This window comes from Neodiprion virginianus, chromosome 1 (genome assembly GCF_021901495.1).
Source record: "Neodiprion virginianus isolate iyNeoVirg1 chromosome 1, iyNeoVirg1.1, whole genome shotgun sequence".
NCBI lineage: Eukaryota > Metazoa > Arthropoda > Insecta > Hymenoptera > Diprionidae > Neodiprion > Neodiprion virginianus.
This window is the reverse complement of record NC_060877.1, coordinates 23,437,725-23,457,482: the sequence shown is the minus strand read 5'-3', so window position 1 is coordinate 23,457,482 and position 19,758 is coordinate 23,437,725.

Sequence of the window (19,758 nt, the reverse complement as noted above, 5' to 3'; positions counted from 1 at the left end):
CCAGAACCTGAAATTTCGACATTTTTCAGCAGGTGCTTTTTCGCTCGCCATTTCTCAGCTAGTGGTCCTACGCTCTTTTCGCCAAGATTTCTGAGTTCCTGAGGGTCCAATTGATCAGATAAGGGTCGTTCAATTCGAATCCGAGACCAAAAGTTTTTAGCCCAAAAAAAAAGTAAGGCTAACCCCTTTGTGTTTTTGGCGAAAATTTCAGCGATTTTGAAAAGTGCTGGAATCAATTGTTTGTAGCTCTGTTCGGACGTCATTTTGCGAGAGAAATCGATTGGGCGCAGTCCCAATACGCTGCGATCAACGCAGCGAAAGTTACAGCCAAAAAACCAGAACCTGAAATTTCGACATTTTTCAGCAGGTGCTTTTTCGCTCGCCATTTCTCTCCTGTTGGTCCCACGCTCTTTTCGCCAAGATTTCTGAGTTCCTGAGGGTCCAATTCATCAGATAAGGGTCGTTCAAATCGAATCTGAGACCCAAAGTTTTTTGCTCAAAAAAAAAGCAAGGCTAACCCCTTTGCATTTTTGGCGAAAATTTTCGCGATTTTGAAAAGTGCTGGAATTGATTCTTTCATGCACTATTCGTACGTAATTTTGCGCGAGAAATCGATTGGGCGCAGTCCCAATACGCTGCGATCAACGCAGCGAAAGTTACAGCCAAAAAACCAGAACCTGAAATTTCGACATTTTTCAGCAGGTGCTTTTTCGCTCGCCATTTCTCTCCTGTTGGTCCAACGCTCTTTTCGCCAAGATTTCTGAGTTCCCGAGGGTCCAATTCATCAGATAAGGGGCGTTCAAATCGAATCTGAGACCCGAAGTTTTTTGCTCAAAAAAAAAGCAAGGCTAACCCCTTTGCATTTTTGGCGAAAATTTTCGCGATTTTGAAAAGTGCTGGAATTGATACTTTCATGCACTATTCGGACGTAGTTTTGCGAGTGAAATCGATTGGGCGCAGTCCCAATACGCTGCGATCAACGCAGCGAAAGTTGCAGCCAAAAAACGAGAACCTGTGTTTTCGACATTTTTCAGCAGTTGGTTTTTGGCTCGCCATTTCTCTCCTGTTGGTCCTACGCTCTTTTCGCCAAGATTTCTGTGTTCCTGAGGGTCCAATTGATCAGATAAGGGGCGCTCAAATCGAATCTGAGACCCAAAGTTTTTTGCTCAAAAAAAAAGCAAGGCTAACCCCTTTGCATTTTTGGCGAAAATTTTCGCGATTTTGAAAAGTGCTGGAATTGATTCTTTCATGCACTATTCGTACGTAATTTTGCGCGAGAAATCGATCGGGCGCAGTCCCAATACGCTGCGATCAACGCAGCGAAAGTTGCGGCCAAAAAACGAGAACCTGTGTTTTCGACATTTTTCAGCAGTTGGTTTTTGGCTCGCCATTTCTCTCCTGTTGGTCCTACGTTTTTTTCGCCAAGATTTCCGAGTTCCTGAGGGTCCAATTGATCAGATAAGGGTCGTTTGAATCGAATCCGAGACCAAACGTTTTTTGCCCAAAAAAAAAGTAAGGCTAACCCCTTTGCATTTTTGGCGAAAATTTTCGCGATTTTTAAAAGTGCTGGAATTGATTTTTTCATGCACTATTCGGACGTAGTTTTGCGAGTGAAATCGATTGGGCGCGGTCCCAATACGCTGCGATCAACGCAGCGAAAGTTACAGCCAAAAAACGAGAACCAGTGTTTTCCACATTTTTCAGCAGTTGGTTTTTGGCCCTCCATTTCTCTCCTGTTGGTCCGACGCTCTTTCCGCTGCGATTTCTGAGTTCCTGAGGGTCCAATTGATCAGATAAGGGTCGTTCAAATCGAATCTGAGACCAAAAATTTTTTGCCCTAAAAAAAAGTAAGGCTAACCCCTTTGCATTTTTGGCGAAAATTTTCGCGATTTTGAAAAGTGCTGGAATTGATTCTTTCATGCACTATTCGGACGTAATTTTGCGAGAGAAATCGATTGGGCGCAGTTCCAATACGCTGCGATCAACGCATCAAAAGTTACAGCCAAAAAACCAGAACCTGAAATTTCGACATTTTTCAGCAGGTGCTTTTTCGCTCGCAATTTCTTTCATAGTGGTCCTACGCTCTTTTCGCCGCGATTTCTGAGTTCCTGAGGGTCCAATTGATCAGATAAGGGTCGTTCAAATCGAATCTGAAACCAAAAGTTTTTTGCCCAAAAAAAAAGTAACCCATTTGTGTTTTTGGCGAAAATTTTTGTGATCTTAAAAAGTGCTGAAATCAATTGATTGTAGCTCTGGTCAGACGTCGTTTTGCGAGAGAAATCGATTGGGCGCCATTCCAATACGCTGCGATCAACGCATCAACAGTTACAGCCAAAAAACCAGAACCTGAAATTTCGACATTTTTCAGCAGGTGCTTTTTCGCTCGCCATTTCTCTCCTGTTGGTCCCACGCTCTTTTCGCCAAGATTTCTGAGTTCCTGAGGGTCCAATTCATCAGATAAGGGTCGTTCAAATCGAATCTGAGACCAAAAGTTTTTTGCCCAAAAAAAAAGTAAGGCTAACCCCTTTGCATTTTTGGCGAAAATTTTCGCGATTTTGAAAAGTGCTGGAATTGATTCTTTCATGCACTATTCGTACGTAGTTTTGCGAGTGAAATCGATTGGGCGCAGTTCCAATACGCTGCGATCAACGCATCAAAAGTTACAGCCAAAAAACCAGAACCTGAAATTTCGACATTTTTCAGCAGGTGCTTTTTCGCTCGCCATTTCTCTCATGTTGGTCCTACGCTCTTTTCGCCAAGATTTCTGAGTTCCTGAGGGTCCAATTGATCAGACAAGGGTCGTTCAAATCGAATCTGAGACCAAAAGTTTTTTGCCCAAAGAAAAAGTAACCCATTTGTGTTTTTGGCGAAAATTTTTGTGATCTTAAAAAGTGCTGGAATCAATTGATTGTAGCTCTGGTCAGACGTCGTTTTGCGAGAGAAATCGATTGGGCGCCATTCCAATACGCTGCGATCAACGCATCAACAGTTACAGCCAAAAAACCAGAACCTGAAATTTCGACATTTTTCAGCAGGTGCTTTTTCGCTCGCCATTTCTCTCCTGTTGGTCCCACGCTCTTTTCGCCAAGATTTCTGAGTTCCTGAGGGTCCAATTCATCAGATAAGGGTCGTTCAAATCGAATCTGAGACCAAAAGTTTTTTGCCCAAAAAAAAAGTAAGGCTAACCCCTTTGCATTTTTGGCGAAAATTTTCGCGATTTTGAAAAGTGCTGGAATTGATTCTTTCATGCACTATTCGTACGTAATTTTGCGAGTGAAATCGATTGGGCGCAGTTCCAATACGCTGCGATCAACGCATCAAAAGTTACAGCCAAAAAACCAGAACCTGAAATTTCGACATTTTTCAGCAGGTGCTTTTTCGCTCGCCATTTCTCTCCTGTTGGTCCTACGCTCTTTTCGCCAAGATTTCTGAGTTCCTGAGGGTCCAATTGATCAGACAAGGGTCGTTCAAATCGAATCTGAGACCAAAAGTTTTTTGCCCAAAAAAAAAGCAAGGCTAACCCCTTTGCATTTTTGGCGAAAATTTTCGCGATTTTGAAAAGTGCTGGAATTGATTCTTTCATGCACTATTCGGACGTAGTTTTGCGAGTGAAATCGATTGGGCGCAGTCCCAATACGCTGCGATCAACGCAGCGAAAGTTGCAGCCAAAAAACGAGAACCTGTGTTTTCGACATTTTTCAGCAGTTGGTTTTTGGCTCGCCATTTCTCTCCTGTTGGTCCTACGCTCTTTTCGCCAAGATTTCTGTGTTCCTGAGGGTCCAATTGATCAGATAAGGGGCGCTCAAATCGAATCTGAGACCCAAAGTTTTTCGCTCAAAAAAAAAGCAAGGCTAACCCCTTTGCATTTTTGGCGAAAATTTTCGCGATTTTGAAAAGTGCTGGAATTGATTCTTTCATGCACTATTCGTACGTAATTTTGCGCGAGAAATCGATCGGGCGCAGTCCCAATACGCTGCGATCAACGCAGCGAAAGTTGCGGCCAAAAAACGAGAACCTGTGTTTTCGACATTTTTCAGCAGTTGGTTTTTGGCTCGCCATTTCTCTCCTGTTGGTCCTACGTTTTTTTCGCCAAGATTTCCGAGTTCCTGAGGGTCCAATTGATCAGATAAGGGTCGTTTGAATCGAATCCGAGACCAAACGTTTTTTGCCCAAAAAAAAAGTAAGGCTAACCCCTTTGCATTTTTGGCGAAAATTTTCGCGATTTTTAAAAGTGCTGGAATTGATTTTTTCATGCACTATTCGGACGTAGTTTTGCGAGTGAAATCGATTGGGCGCGGTCCCAATACGCTGCGATCAACGCAGCGAAAGTTACAGCCAAAAAACGAGAACCAGTGTTTTCCACATTTTTCAGCAGTTGGTTTTTGGCCCTCCATTTCTCTCCTGTTGGTCCGACGCTCTTTCCGCTGCGATTTCTGAGTTCCTGAGGGTCCAATTGATCAGATAAGGGTCGTTCAAATCGAATCTGAGACCAAAAATTTTTTGCCCTAAAAAAAAGTAAGGCTAACCCCTTTGCATTTTTGGCGAAAATTTTCGCGATTTTGAAAAGTGCTGGAATTGATTCTTTCATGCACTATTCGGACGTAATTTTGCGAGAGAAATCGATTGGGCGCAGTTCCAATACGCTGCGATCAACGCATCAAAAGTTACAGCCAAAAAACCAGAACCTGAAATTTCGACATTTTTCAGCAGGTGCTTTTTCGCTCGCAATTTCTTTCATAGTGGTCCTACGCTCTTTTCGCCGCGATTTCTGAGTTCCTGAGGGTCCAATTGATCAGATAAGGGTCGTTCAAATCGAATCTGAAACCAAAAGTTTTTTGCCCAAAAAAAAAGTAACCCATTTGTGTTTTTGGCGAAAATTTTTGTGATCTTAAAAAGTGCTGGAATCAATTGATTGTAGCTCTGGTCAGACGTCGTTTTGCGAGAGAAATCGATTGGGCGCCATTCCAATACGCTGCGATCAACGCATCAACAGTTACAGCCAAAAAACCAGAACCTGAAATTTCGACATTTTTCAGCAGGTGCTTTTTCGCTCGCCATTTCTCTCCTGTTGGTCCCACGCTCTTTTCGCCAAGATTTCTGAGTTCCTGAGGGTCCAATTCATCAGATAAGGGTCGTTCAAATCGAATCTGAGACCAAAAGTTTTTTGCCCAAAAAAAAAGTAAGGCTAACCCCTTTGCATTTTTGGCGAAAATTTTCGCGATTTTGAAAAGTGCTGGAATTGATTCTTTCATGCACTATTCGTACGTAGTTTTGCGAGTGAAATCGATTGGGCGCAGTTCCAATACGCTGCGATCAACGCATCAAAAGTTACAGCCAAAAAACCAGAACCTGAAATTTCGACATTTTTCAGCAGGTGCTTTTTCGCTCGCCATTTCTCTCATGTTGGTCCTACGCTCTTTTCGCCAAGATTTCTGAGTTCCTGAGGGTCCAATTGATCAGACAAGGGTCGTTCAAATCGAATCTGAGACCAAAAGTTTTTTGCCCAAAGAAAAAGTAACCCATTTGTGTTTTTGGCGAAAATTTTTGTGATCTTAAAAAGTGCTGGAATCAATTGATTGTAGCTCTGGTCAGACGTCGTTTTGCGAGAGAAATCGATTGGGCGCCATTCCAATACGCTGCGATCAACGCATCAACAGTTACAGCCAAAAAACCAGAACCTGAAATTTCGACATTTTTCAGCAGGTGCTTTTTCGCTCGCCATTTCTCTCCTGTTGGTCCCACGCTCTTTTCGCCAAGATTTCTGAGTTCCTGAGGGTCCAATTCATCAGATAAGGGTCGTTCAAATCGAATCTGAGACCAAAAGTTTTTTGCCCAAAAAAAAAGTAAGGCTAACCCCTTTGCATTTTTGGCGAAAATTTTCGCGATTTTGAAAAGTGCTGGAATTGATTCTTTCATGCACTATTCGTACGTAATTTTGCGAGTGAAATCGATTGGGCGCAGTTCCAATACGCTGCGATCAACGCATCAAAAGTTACAGCCAAAAAACCAGAACCTGAAATTTCGACATTTTTCAGCAGGTGCTTTTTCGCTCGCCATTTCTCTCCTGTTGGTCCTACGCTCTTTTCGCCAAGATTTCTGAGTTCCTGAGGGTCCAATTGATCAGACAAGGGTCGTTCAAATCGAATCTGAGACCAAAAGTTTTTTGCCCAAAAAAAAAGTAAGGCTAACCCCTTTGCATTTTTAGCGAAAATTTTCGCGATTTTGAAAAGTGCTGGAATTGATTCTTTCATGCACTATTCGGACGTAATTTTGCGAGTGAAATCGATTGGGCGCAGTTCCAATACGCTGCGATCAACGCATCAAAAGTTACAGCCAAAAAACCAGAACCTGAAATTTCGACATTTGTCCGCAGGTGCTTTTTCGCTCGCCATTTCTCTCCTCGTGGTACTGCGCTCTTTTCGCCAAGATTTCTGAGTTCCTGAGGGTCCAATTGATCAGATAAGGGTCGTTCAAATCGAATCTGAGACCAAAAATTTTTTGCCCTAAAAAAAAGTAAGGCTAACCCCTTTGCATTTTTGGCGAAAATTTTCGCGATTTTGAAAAGTGCTGGAATTGATTCTTTCATGCACTATTCGGACGTAATTTTGCGAGAGAAATCGATTGGGCGCAGTTCCAATACGCTGCGATCAACGCATCAAAAGTTACAGCCAAAAAACCAGAACCTGAAATTTCGACATTTTCCAGCAAGTGCTTTTTCGCTCGCAATTTCTTTCATAGTGGTCCTACGCTCTTTTCGCCGCGATTTCTGAGTTCCTGAGGGTCCAATTGATCAGATAAGGGTCGTTCAAATCGAATCTGAGACCAAAAGTTTTTTGCCCAAAAAAAAAGTAAGGCTAACCCCTTTGCATTTTTAGCGAAAATTTTCGCGATTTTGAAAAGTGCTGGAATTGATTCTTTCATGCACTATTCGGACGTAATTTTGCGAGTGAAATCGATTGGGCGCAGTTCCAATACGCTGCGATCAACGCATCAAAAGTTACAGCCAAAAAACCAGAACCTGAAATTTCGACATTTTTCAGCAGGTGCTTTTTCGCTCGCCATTTCTCTCCTGTTGGTCCTACGCTCTTTTCGCCAAGATTTCTGAGTTCCTGAGGGTCCAATTGATCAGACAAGGGTCGTTCAAATCGAATCTGAGACCAAAAGTTTTTTGCCCAAAAAAAAAGTAAGGCTAACCCCTTTGCATTTTTAGCGAAAATTTTCGCGATTTTGAAAAGTGCTGGAATTGATTCTTTCATGCACTATTCGGACGTAATTTTGCGAGTGAAATCGATTGGGCGCAGTTCCAATACGCTGCGATCAACGCATCAAAAGTTACAGCCAAAAAACCAGAACCTGAAATTTCGACATTTTTCCGCAGGTGCTTTTTCGCTCGCCATTTCTCTCCTGTTGGTCCTACGCTCTTTTCGCCAAGATTTCTGAGTTCCTGAGGGTCCAATTGATCAGACAAGGGTCGTTCAAATCGAATCTGAGACCAGAAGTTTTCGGCCCAAAAAAAAAGCAAGGCTAACCCCTTTGCATTTTTGGCGAAAATTTTCGCGATTTTTAAAAGTGCTGGAATCAATTGATTGTGGCTCTGGTCAGACGTCGTTTTGCGAGAGAAATCGATTGGGCGCAGTTCCAATACGCTGCGATCAACGCATCAAAAGTTACAGCCAAAAAACCAGAACCTGAAATTTCGACATTTTTCAGCAGGTGCTTTTTTGCTCGCCATTTCTCTTCTGTTGGTCCTACGCTCTTTTCGCCAAGATTTCTGAGTTCCTGAGGGTCCAATTGATCAGACAAGGGTCGTTCAAATCGAATCTGAGACCAGAAGTTTTCGGCCCAAAAAAAAAGCAAGGCTAACCCCTTTGCATTTTTGGCGAAAATTTTCGCGATTTTGAAAAGTGCTGGAATTGATTCTTCCATGCACTATTCGGACGTAATTTTGCGAGAGAAATCGATTGGGCGCAGTTCCAATACGCTGCGATCAACGCATCAAAAGTTACAGCCAAAAAACCAGAACCTGAAATTTCGACATTTTTCAGCAAGTGCTTTTTCGCTCGCAATTTCTTTCATAGTGGTCCTACGCTCTTTTCGCCGCGATTTCTGAGTTCCTGAGGGTCCAATTGATCAGATAAGGGTCGTTCAAATCGAATCTGAAACCAAAAGTTTTTTGCCCAAAAAAAAAGTAACCCATTTGTGTTTTTGGCGAAAATTTTTGTGATCTTAAAAAGTGCTGGAATCAATTGATTGTAGCTCTGGTCAGACGTCGTTTTGCGAGAGAAATCGATTGGGCGCCATTCCAATACGCTGCGATCAACGCATCAACAGTTACAGCCAAAAAACCAGAACCTGAAATTTCGACATTTTTCAGCAGGTGCTTTTTCGCTCGCCATTTCTCTTCTGTTGGTCCTACGCTCTTTTCGCCAAGATTTCTGAGTTCCTGAGGGTCCAATTGATCAGATAAGGGTCGTTCAAATCGAATCCGAGACCAAAAGTTTTTTGCCCAAAATAAAGTAAGGCTAACCCCTTTGCATTCTTGGCGAAAATTTTCGTGATTTTGAAAAGTGCTGGAATTGATTCTTTCATGCACTATTCGGACGTAATTTTGCGAGTGAAATCGATTGGGCGCAGTTCCAATACGCTGCGATCAACGCATCAAAAGTTACAGCCAAAAAACCAGAACCTGAAATTTCGACATTTTTCAGCAGGTGCTTTTTCGCTCGCCATTTCTCTCCTGTTGGTCCTACGCTCTTTTCGCCAAGATTTCTGAGTTCCTGAGGGTCCAATTGATCAGACAAGGGTCGTTCAAATCGAATCTGAGACCAAAAGTTTTTTGCCCAAAAAAAAAGTAAGGCTAACCCCTTTGCATTTTTAGCGAAAATTTTCGCGATTTTGAAAAGTGCTGGAATTGATTCTTTCATGCACTATTCGGACGTAATTTTGCGAGTGAAATCGATTGGGCGCAGTTCCAATACGCTGCGATCAACGCATCAAAAGTTACAGCCAAAAAACCAGAACCTGAAATTTCGACATTTTTCCGCAGGTGCTTTTTCGCTCGCCATTTCTCTCCTGTTGGTCCTACGCTCTTTTCGCCAAGATTTCTGAGTTCCTGAGGGTCCAATTGATCAGACAAGGGTCGTTCAAATCGAATCTGAGACCAGAAGTTTTCGGCCCAAAAAAAAAGCAAGGCTAACCCCTTTGCATTTTTGGCGAAAATTTTCGCGATTTTTAAAAGTGCTGGAATCAATTGATTGTGGCTCTGATCAGACGTCGTTTTGCGAGAGAAATCGATTGGGCGCAGTTCCAATACGCTGCGATCAACGCATCAAAAGTTACAGCCAAAAAACCAGAACCTGAAATTTCGACATTTTTCAGCAGGTGCTTTTTTGCTCGCCATTTCTCTTCTGTTGGTCCTACGCTCTTTTCGCCAAGATTTCTGAGTTCCTGAGGGTCCAATTGATCAGACAAGGGTCGTTCAAATCGAATCTGAGACCAGAAGTTTTCGGCCCAAAAAAAAAGCAAGGCTAACCCCTTTGCATTTTTGGCGAAAATTTTCGCGATTTTGAAAAGTGCTGGAATTGATTCTTCCATGCACTATTCGGACGTAATTTTGCGAGTGAAATCGATTGGGCGCAGTTCCAATACGCTGCGATCAACGCATCAAAAGTTACAGCCAGAAAACCAGAACCTGAAATTTCGACATTTTTCAGCAAGTGCTTTTTCGCTCGCAATTTCTTTCATAGTGGTCCTACGCTCTTTTCGCCGCGATTTCTGAGTTCCTGAGGGTCCAATTGATCAGATAAGGGTCGTTCAAATCGAATCTGAAACCAAAAGTTTTTTGCCCAAAAAAAAAGTAACCCATTTGTGTTTTTGGCGAAAATTTTTGTGATCTCAAAAAGTGCTGGAATCAATTGATTGTAGCTCTGGTCAGACGTCGTTTTGCGAGAGAAATCGATTGGGCGCCATTCCAATACGCTGCGATCAACGCATCAACAGTTACAGCCAAAAAACCAGAACCTGAAATTTCGACATTTTTCAGCAGGTGCTTTTTCGCTCGCCATTTCTCTTCTGTTGGTCCTACGCTCTTTTCGCCAAGATTTCTGAGTTCCTGAGGGTCCAATTGATCAGATAAGGGTCGTTCAAATCGAATCCGAGACCAAAAGTTTTTTGCCCAAAATAAAGTAAGGCTAACCCCTTTGCATTCTTGGCGAAAATTTTCGTGATTTTGAAAAGTGCTGGAATTGATTCTTTCATGCACTATTCGGACGTAGTTTTGCGAGTGAAATCGATTGGGCGCAGTCCCAATACGCTGCGATCAACGCAGCGAAAGTTACAGCCAAAAAACGAGAACCAGTGTTTTCCACATTTTTCAGCAGTTGGTTTTTGGCTCTCCATTTCTCTCCTGTTGGTCCGACGCTCTTTCTGCTGCGATTTCTGAGTTCCTGAGGGTCCAATTGATCAGATAAGGGTCGTTCAAATCGAATCTGAGACCAAAAGTTTTTTGCCCAAAAAAAAAGTAAGGCTAACCCCTTTGCATTTTTAGCGAAAATTTTCGCGATTTTGAAAAGTGCTGGAATTGATTCTTTCATGCACTATTCGGACGTAATTTTGCGAGTGAAATCGATTGGGCGCAGTTCCAATACGCTGCGATCAACGCATCAAAAGTTACAGCCAAAAAACCAGAACCTGAAATTTCGACGTTTTTCAGCAGGTGCTTTTTCGCTCGCCATTTCTCTCCTGTTGGTCCTACGCTCTTTTCGCCAAGATTTCCGAGTTCCTGAGGGTCCAATTGATCAGATAAGGGTCGTTCGAATCGAATCCGAGACCAAACGTTTTTTGCCCAAAAAAAAAGTAAGGCTAACCCCTTTGCATTTTTGGCGAAAATTTTCGCGATTTTTAAAAGTGCTGGAATCTATTAATTGCAGCACTCATCGGACGTCATTTTGCGAGAGAAATCGATTGGACGCAGTTCCAATACGCTGCGATCGACGCATCAAAAGTTACAGCCAAAAAACCAGAACCTGAAATTTCGACATTTTTCAGCAGGTGCTTTTTCGCTCGCAATTTCTTTCATAGTGGTCCTACGCTCTTTTCGCCGCGATTTCTGAGTTCCTGAGGGTCCAATTGATCAGATAAGGGTCGTTCAAATCGAATCTGAAACCAAAAGTTTTTTGCCCAAAAAAAAAGTAACCCCTTTGCATTTTTGGCGAAAATTTTCGCGATTTTGAAAAGTGCTGGAATTGATTCTTTCATGCACTATTCGGACGTAGTTTTGCGAGTGAAATCGATTGGGCGCAGTTCCAATACGCTGCGATCAACGCATCAGAAGTTACAGCCGAAAAACGAGAATCCAAATTTTCATCATTTTTCAGCAGGTGCTTTTTCGCTCGCCGTTTTTCTCCTGTTGGTCCTACGCTCTTTTCGCCAAGATTTCTGAGTTCCTAAGGGTCCAATTGATCAGATAAGGGTCGTTCGAATCGAATCCGAGACCAAACGTTTTTTGCCCAAAAAAAAAGTAAGGCTAACCCCTTTGTGTTTTTGGCGAAAATTTCAGCGATTTTGAAAAGTGCTGGAATCAATTGTTTGTAGCTCTGATCGGACGTCATTTTGCGAGAGAAATCGATTGGGCGCAGTCCCAATACGCTGCGATCGACGCATCAAAAGTTACAGCCAAAAAACCAGCACCTGAAATTTCGACATTTTTCAGCAGGTGCTTTTTCGCTCGCCATTTCTCTCCTAGTGGTCCTACGCTCTTTTCGCCGCGATTTCTGAGTTCCTGAGGGTCCGATTAATCAGATAAAGGTCGTTCAAATCGAATCTGAGACCAAAAGTTTTCTGCCCAAAAAAAAAGTAAGGCTAACCCCTTTGTGTTTTTGGCGAAAATTTCAGCGATTTTGAAAGGTGCTGGAATCAATTGTTTGTAGCTCTGATCGGACGTCATTTTGCGAGAGAAATCGATTGGGCGCAGTCCCAATACGCTGCGATCAACGCAGCGAAAGTTACAGCCAAAAAACCAGAACCTGAAATTTCGACATTTTTCAGCAGGTGCTTTTTCGCTCGCCATTTCTCTCATAGTGGTCCTACTCACTTTTCGCCAAGATTTCTGAGTTCCTGAGGGTCCAATTGATCAGATAAGGGTCGTTCAAATCGAATCCGAGACCAAAAGTTTTCTGCCCAAAAAAAAAGTAAGGCTAACCCCTTTGCATTTTTGGCGAAAATTTTCGCGATTTTTAAAAGTGCTGGAATCTATTAATTGCAGCACTCATCGGACGTCATTTTGCGAGAGAAATCGATTGGACGCAGTTCCAATACGCTGCGATCGACGCATCAAAAGCTACAGCCAAAAAACCAGCACCTGAAATTTCGACATTTTTCAGCAGGTGCTTTTTCGCTCGCCATTTCTCTCCTAGTGGTCCTACGCTCTTTTCGCCGCGATTTCTGAGTTCCTGAGGGTCCGATTAATCAGATAAAGGTCGTTCAAATCGAATCTGAGACCAAAAGTTTTCTGCCCAAAAAAAAAGTAAGGCTAACCCCTTTGCATTTTTGGCGAAAATTTTCGCGATTTTTAAAAGTGCTGGAATCTATTAATTGCAGCACTCATCGGACGTCATTTTGCGAGAGAAATCGATTGGACGCAGTTCCAATACGCTGCGATCGACGCATCAAAAGTTACAGCCAAAAAACCAGAACCTGAAATTTCGACATTTTTCAGCAGGTGCTTTTTCGCTCGCAATTTCTTTCATAGTGGTCCTACGCTCTTTTCGCCGCGATTTCTGAGTTCCTGAGGGTCCAATTGATCAGATAAGGGTCGTTTAAATCGAATCTGAAACCAAAAGTTTTTTGCCCAAAAAAAAAGTAACCCATTTGTGTTTTTGGCGAAAATTTTTGTGATCTTAAAAAGTGCTGGAATCAATTGATTGTAGCTCTGGTCAGACGTCGTTTTGCGAGAGAAATCGATTGGGCGCCATTCCAATACGCTGCGATCAACGCATCAACAGTTACAGCCAAAAAACCAGAACCTGAAATTTCGACATTTTTCAGCAGGTGCTTTTTCGCTCGCCATTTCTCTTCTGTTGGTCCTACGCTCTTTTCGCCAAGATTTCTGAGTTCCTGAGGGTCCAATTGGTCAGATAAGGGTCGTTCAAATCGAATCCGAGACCAAAAGTTTTTTGCCCAAAATAAAGTAAGGCTAACCCCTTTGCATTCTTGGCGAAAATTTTCGTGATTTTGAAAAGTGCTGCAATTGATTCTTTCATGCACTATTCGTACGTAATTTTGCGCGAGAAATCGATTGGGCGCAGTCCCAATACGCTGCGATCAACGCAGCGAAAGTAGCAGCCAAAAAACGAGAACCCGTGTTTTAGACATTTTTCAGCAGTTGGTTTTTGGCTCGCCATTTCTCTCCTGTTGGTCCTACGCTCTTTTCGCCAAGATTTCCGAGTTCCTGAGGGTCCAATTGATCAGATAAGGGTCGTTCGAATCGAATCCGAGACCAAACGTTTTTTGCCCAAAAAAAAAGTAAGGCTAACCCCTTTGTGTTTTTGGCGAAAATTTCAGCGATTTTGAAAAGTGCTGGAATCAATTGTTTGTAGCTCTGATCGGACGTCATTTTGCGAGAGAAATCGATTGGGCGCAGTCCCAATACGCTGCGATCGACGCATCAAAAGTTACAGCCAAAAAACCAGCACCTGAAATTTCGACATTTTTCAGCAGGTGCTTTTTCGCTCGCCATTTCTCTCCTAGTGGTCCTACGCTCTTTTCGCCGCGATTTCTGAGTTCCTGAGGGTCCGATTAATCAGATAAAGGTCGTTCAAATCGAATCTGAGACCAAAAGTTTTCTGCCCAAAAAAAAAGTAAGGCTAACCCCTTTGTGTTTTTGGCGAAAATTTCAGCGATTTTGAAAGGTGCTGGAATCAATTGTTTGTAGCTCTGATCGGACGTCATTTTGCGAGAGAAATCGATTGGGCGCAGTCCCAATACGCTGCGATCAACGCAGCGAAAGTTACAGCCAAAAAACCAGAACCTGAAATTTCGACATTTTTCAGCAGGTGCTTTTTCGCTCGCCATTTCTCTCCTCGTGGTACTACGCTCTTTTCGCCAAGATTTCTGAGTTCCTGAGGGTCCAATTGATCAGATAAGGGTCGTTCAAATCGAATCTGAGACCAAAAGTTTTTTGCCCAAAAAAAAAGTTAGGCTAACCCCTTTGTGTTTTTGGCGAAAATTTTAGCGATTCCGAAAAGTGCTGGTATCAATTAATTGTAGCACCGATCGGACGTTATTTTGCGAGAGAAATCGATTGGTCGCAGTCCCAATACGCTGCGATCAACGCATCGGAAGTTATTGCCAAAAAATGAGAACATGTGTTTCCGACATTTTCCGGCAGGTGCTTTCTTGCTCGCCATTTCTCTCCTGTTGGTCCTACGCTGTATTTGCTGCGTTATCTGAATTTCTGAGGGTCCAATTAGTCGGGTAACGGCCATTCAAATCGAATCTGAGACCAAAAACTTTCGGCTCCAAAAATAAAGAAAAAGTAAGGCTAATACAGTAAGTTTCTTATCTTTTGTATATATTCACATAAATAATGTTCAATTTTTTTATCAATATGAGTCACAGCAAAGAAAAAGTCTTCGTATTTATAGAATACTTGAATACTGCTTCAAAAAACTAGGCTTAAGAATGATTCGAAAAAATAACGCATGTTCAAAGGTTTATAAGATTATTTGAAAATTATAAATTAGACTCAATCAATATTAAAAATCCGTTACCAACTATGAGTAGTAGAGTGTAAATTTTAATTTATTCTCAAATATATCCACACATGAGCCGTCATTAGGTTCAAAATTCATTCATTCACCCATTCCACAATTCATTCATTCCAGGTGTATATGGTTAAAAACAGTGTATGTGGTTAAAACTGGTGGATAGGCTTGAAATTATAAATAATTGTCAATAACGGTTTTTCGTCGAGGCACTATATTTTCTGAGGTCACTTTTTATGTTCTTCGTTTTATATCGTCTCTCTCCTTAAATTTGGGCTTGGGTTTGGAGTGTCTAATTTTTAATTTAATAGGTAGGTCCTCGTAGATTAGATTCACTCTTCATTCTCAGTTAGTCGGCTTTCGATCAGTTACGATTTCGTTTCAGAGAGGAACACCTCCGCACCTCCTTCCTCCTGGAGAGACCTCGACCAAGCCTCATAATTTCAAATTTGTGACCAGGATCCATACTCCCTGGGTCTAACCTAATCCGATCGTGCCGTGTACATTGCGCGGTTATATTTGAATCATTACAGGTTTCACGAATACACCTATAACTAATTTATCCATAAATATATTCACTTATAAATTAGATTCATTTAGAATCTCTTATATTATAAAATAGGGCGTCTCTTCTTCAATCGTACCAAAACACTCCGTTTTCCAGCGAATAGATACATCGAAAAGTAACGGGTCGATCGACTTCTTGTAAAATTACGTAAGTTAGGTCAGAAAGTGCGCGCGTTCAGCAAAATAAAAGTTTTACAAGCTGAACAAAGATTTGAGATCATACATCAATAACTTGGAGGCACCTGCAGTACCTGCTCCTGTCAAACCTCCGTTCGCTATTTCTAGCTTTCTGTTTTGCAGTGCTCTAATCCTGTGCTCTCCAGTGTCCAGACACATAAATCTGAAATAATCACTTATATAGACTGTCATGTTAGTTTGCATAACGTATTCTCAAAAAATAATTCGCATGTATTACTTGTAAATGTAAACGCTTTTAGTCTGGCCAACTCTGTAAATTCGATCCTGTGCTTACGCTTCCAATTACGGATCCCAATGGATATCAAGCAAAAGTAAGCGATTGCCGCCAACCAAATTTAAGCCTACTCCGCCTGCAGTAAGCGATAGTAATAAAATTTGCGGTGCTGAGTCTATTGCGTTGAACGACTCCACTATGCGCTACAAAAATTAAGAAAGACGTTAATGGTATTTCCGAAGTAATGAGAACTCGGTCTGTTTAAATACATATGTGATTTAGTAAAATACATCGTAACTATAGGCCTGCTTATCATTTTTTCCAACAAAAACATCTTAAGGATTAGAAATAGAAATGAGTAGACCAAGATAGTTGGTGAAATACTAATGAAAATAAATATTAAAAATGTGTGAGAAAACTAAGAATATCATTGTAGCCAAAAAAAAAATCACTGTGCAATACAAAAATAAGAAGTTTTTCAGACGTATAGACAAAAACTCTCAAATCGTACCTGCCGATTTTTTACGGGAATTTCGCCAGACAGGATATCATAAGTTGCTCCATTTAGGGTTTTGAGATGAGACCTCACAACTTCCAGCATACTGGTCCATTGTGATACTACTATCATCTCATCACCTTTGTCCAGTACTTCTTGTATTTTGTGGAGTACAGCTCTCAACTAGAAAAGATATCCCAAACATATGTATTCTATACGAATAACTCAGTAGATAACCCCTTTGCATTTTTGGCGAAAATTTTTGTCATTTTGAAAAGTGCTGGAATAAATTCCTTTATCCCCTACCCTACCCTACCGTACCCCAACCCACCCCACCCTACCCTGCTCGCACCCTCCCGACCCCTTTACCTAGTACTCCTACTCCTACTCTAACTCCTACTACTCCTAATTTTACTCCAACTCCTACCCCTACTCCTACTCCTACTCTTACTACTCCTGCCTACCACCCCCTTCTACCTTCAACCACCTCCATCCTCCTCGTTCACCTAGTCCTCCTCCTCGTCTTTGTACTCGTCCTCTTCGTCCTCCTCTTCCGCCTTTTCCTCCTTCTCCAGCCACATTCTCTTACCGCCAGCTACCGCAAACCACCTCCAAGGACCACCGCTAACCACCTGGGGTTATACCTTGAACAGTAATAAATATTTCAGTATGAGAGTATATCAAAAATATTGTGTAAGGCTTAATATAATTAATTTATTGATTAATAATATAATAAAGTTCATTAGCGCATTTATAGCTACTGAATTTGTGCTTGCATGAAAAATGAATTCAAATAATTTATTGTAAACATGACAAGTTTGAACAATTTTAAATACAATGTAATTGTAATCATCGTTAAATATTATAAAAATGTTTTACTCACCGAGCACAAATCCTCGTCCTCCTCGCCCACCTTGTTCTCCTCGTCTTTCTCGTCTTCCTCCTCGTTCACCTTCGACCACCTCCGACCACTGCAAACCACCTCCAAAGACCACCGTTAACCACGTCGGATTATATCTTGAATAGTAATAAATATTTTTAGTATAAGAACACATCAAAGATATTGTGTAAAGATTAATATAATTAATTTAGTTATTTAATAATATAGCAAATTTTATTAGCGCATTTACAGCTACTGAATTTGTGCTTGCCCGAAAAGTGAATTGAAATAATTTATTGTGAACATGACCAGTTTGAAATATTTTAGATGAAATATAATTAGAATTGTCATCAGATATTATAAAAATGTTCCACTTACCGAGCACAAATCCTCGTCCTCCTCGTCCACCTCTGACCACCTACAACCACCTCCAAGAACCACCGATAACCACCTCGGGTCATACCGTGAACAGTAATACATAGTTTCAGTATAACAACACTTCAAAAATATTGTATAAGGATTAATATAATTAATTAATTAATGAATAATATAATAAATTCTATTAGCGAATTTATAGCTACTGAATATGTGCTTGCGCGAAAAATGAATTGAAATAATTTATTGTAGGCATCACAAGTTTGAAATATTTTAGATGAAATATAATTACAATTGCCATCAAATATTATAAAAATGTTTTACTCACCGAGCACAAATCCTCGTCCTCCTCGTCCACCTTGTTCTCCTCGTCTTTCTCGTTCACCTCCTCGTTCACCTCCGACCACCTCCAACCACCTCCAACAACCACCGATAATCACCTCGGGTTATACCTTGAACAGTAATACATAGTTTTAGTATAAGAATACTTCAAAAATATTGTGTAAGGTTTAATATAATTAATTAATCAATTAATAATGCAATAAATTTTATTAGCGCATTGATAGCTACTGAATTTGTGCTCGCGCGAAAAATTAATTGAAATAATGTATTGTAAACACGACAAGTTTAAAAAATTTTGAATAAACTATAATTACATTTGTCATTATATATTATAAAAATGTTATACTGACTGTGCAGAAATTCTCGTCCTCCTCGTGCACCTTGTTCTACTCGTCTTCCTTATCCTCCGAGAGTCGAAATTCACCAGATAGCGGACCTGGAGCGCAGGAACCACGGAGCGGTTGTCCCGGAAATTAAGTTCCACCAGGTAGTAGACCTTGAGCGCAGCAACCACGGAGCGCTTGTCCCTGAAGTCGAGTTTCATCAGGTAGTGGACCTGGAGCGCAGAAACTACGGAGCGCTTCTTCCGGAAGTCGAGTACCACCAGGTAGCGGATCTGGAGCGTAGAAACTACAGAGCGCTTGTCCTAGAACTCAAGTTTTACCAGAAAGTGGATCCGGCGCGCAGGATCCAGGAGGTAGAGAACACGGTACTCGAAATCTGCAGAGCGCGATTCTTATACGTCCGCTCTACTACGCGGTTGTTTCCAGACTGAGGAATTCGGCTGGCTGATTTTAGGTCGGTGACGTCAAGAGAAAAAAAATTTTACGTGACGTCACTTTCTGAACATCCAAACTTTGGTTTCGAACTTTAATACTATATATGATGTATGATGTAGGATGTATGATGATATGATATGATGTATAGTGATTTTAGTTTTCACATTTCAAACAAGAACCCACTTTATCTTTCCTGCCGATTCCAGACTCAAGCGGCTAGGTCAGCGATGGTCAGCCTTTGACTCAAGATATATTCTTAAAAAACCAAAAATCGCCGGCAATCACCTTTTTTAGTCTTTAAATCAGGACATTGCATTAAATACTATCTCATATACGGAAAATTTTCGTGATTTTGAAAAGTGCTGGAATCAATTCTTTCGTGCACCGATCGAACGTAATATTGCGAGAGAAATCGATTGGGCGCAGTTCCAATACGCTGCGATCAACGCATCAGAAGTTACAACCAAAAAACGAGAACCTGTGTTTTCGACATTTTTCAGCAGGCGCTTTTTCGCTCGCCATTTCTCTCCTGTTGGTCCTACGCTCTTTTCGCTGCGATTTTTGAGTTCCAAAAGGTCCAATTGGTCAGATAGGGGTCATTTAAATCGAATCTGAGACTAAAAGTTTTTTGCCCAAAAAAAAAGTAAGGCTTTCCATTTTTGGCGAAAATTCTCGCGATTTTGAAAAGTGCTGGAATCAATTCTTTCGTGCACTGATCAAACGTAATTTTGCGAGAGAAATCGATTGGGCGCAGTTCCAATACGCTGCGATCATTGCATCAGAAGTTACAGCCAAAAAACGAGAACCTGTGTTTTCGACATTTTTCAGCAGGCGCTTTTTCGTTCGCCATTTCTCTCCTGTTGGTCCTACGCTCTTTTTGCTGCGATTTCTGAGTTCCTGAGGATCCAAATGGTCAGATAAGGGTCATTTAAATCGAATCTGAGACTAAAAATTTTTTGCCCAAAAAAAAAGTAAGGCTAACCCCTTTCCATTTTTGGCGAAAATTTTCGCGATTTTGAAAAGTGCTGGAATCAATTAATTGTAGCACTGATCGTACGTAATTTTGCGAGAGAAATCGATTGGGCGCAGTTCCAATACGCTGCGATCAACGCATCAAAAGCTACAGCCGAAAATCGAGAACCCGA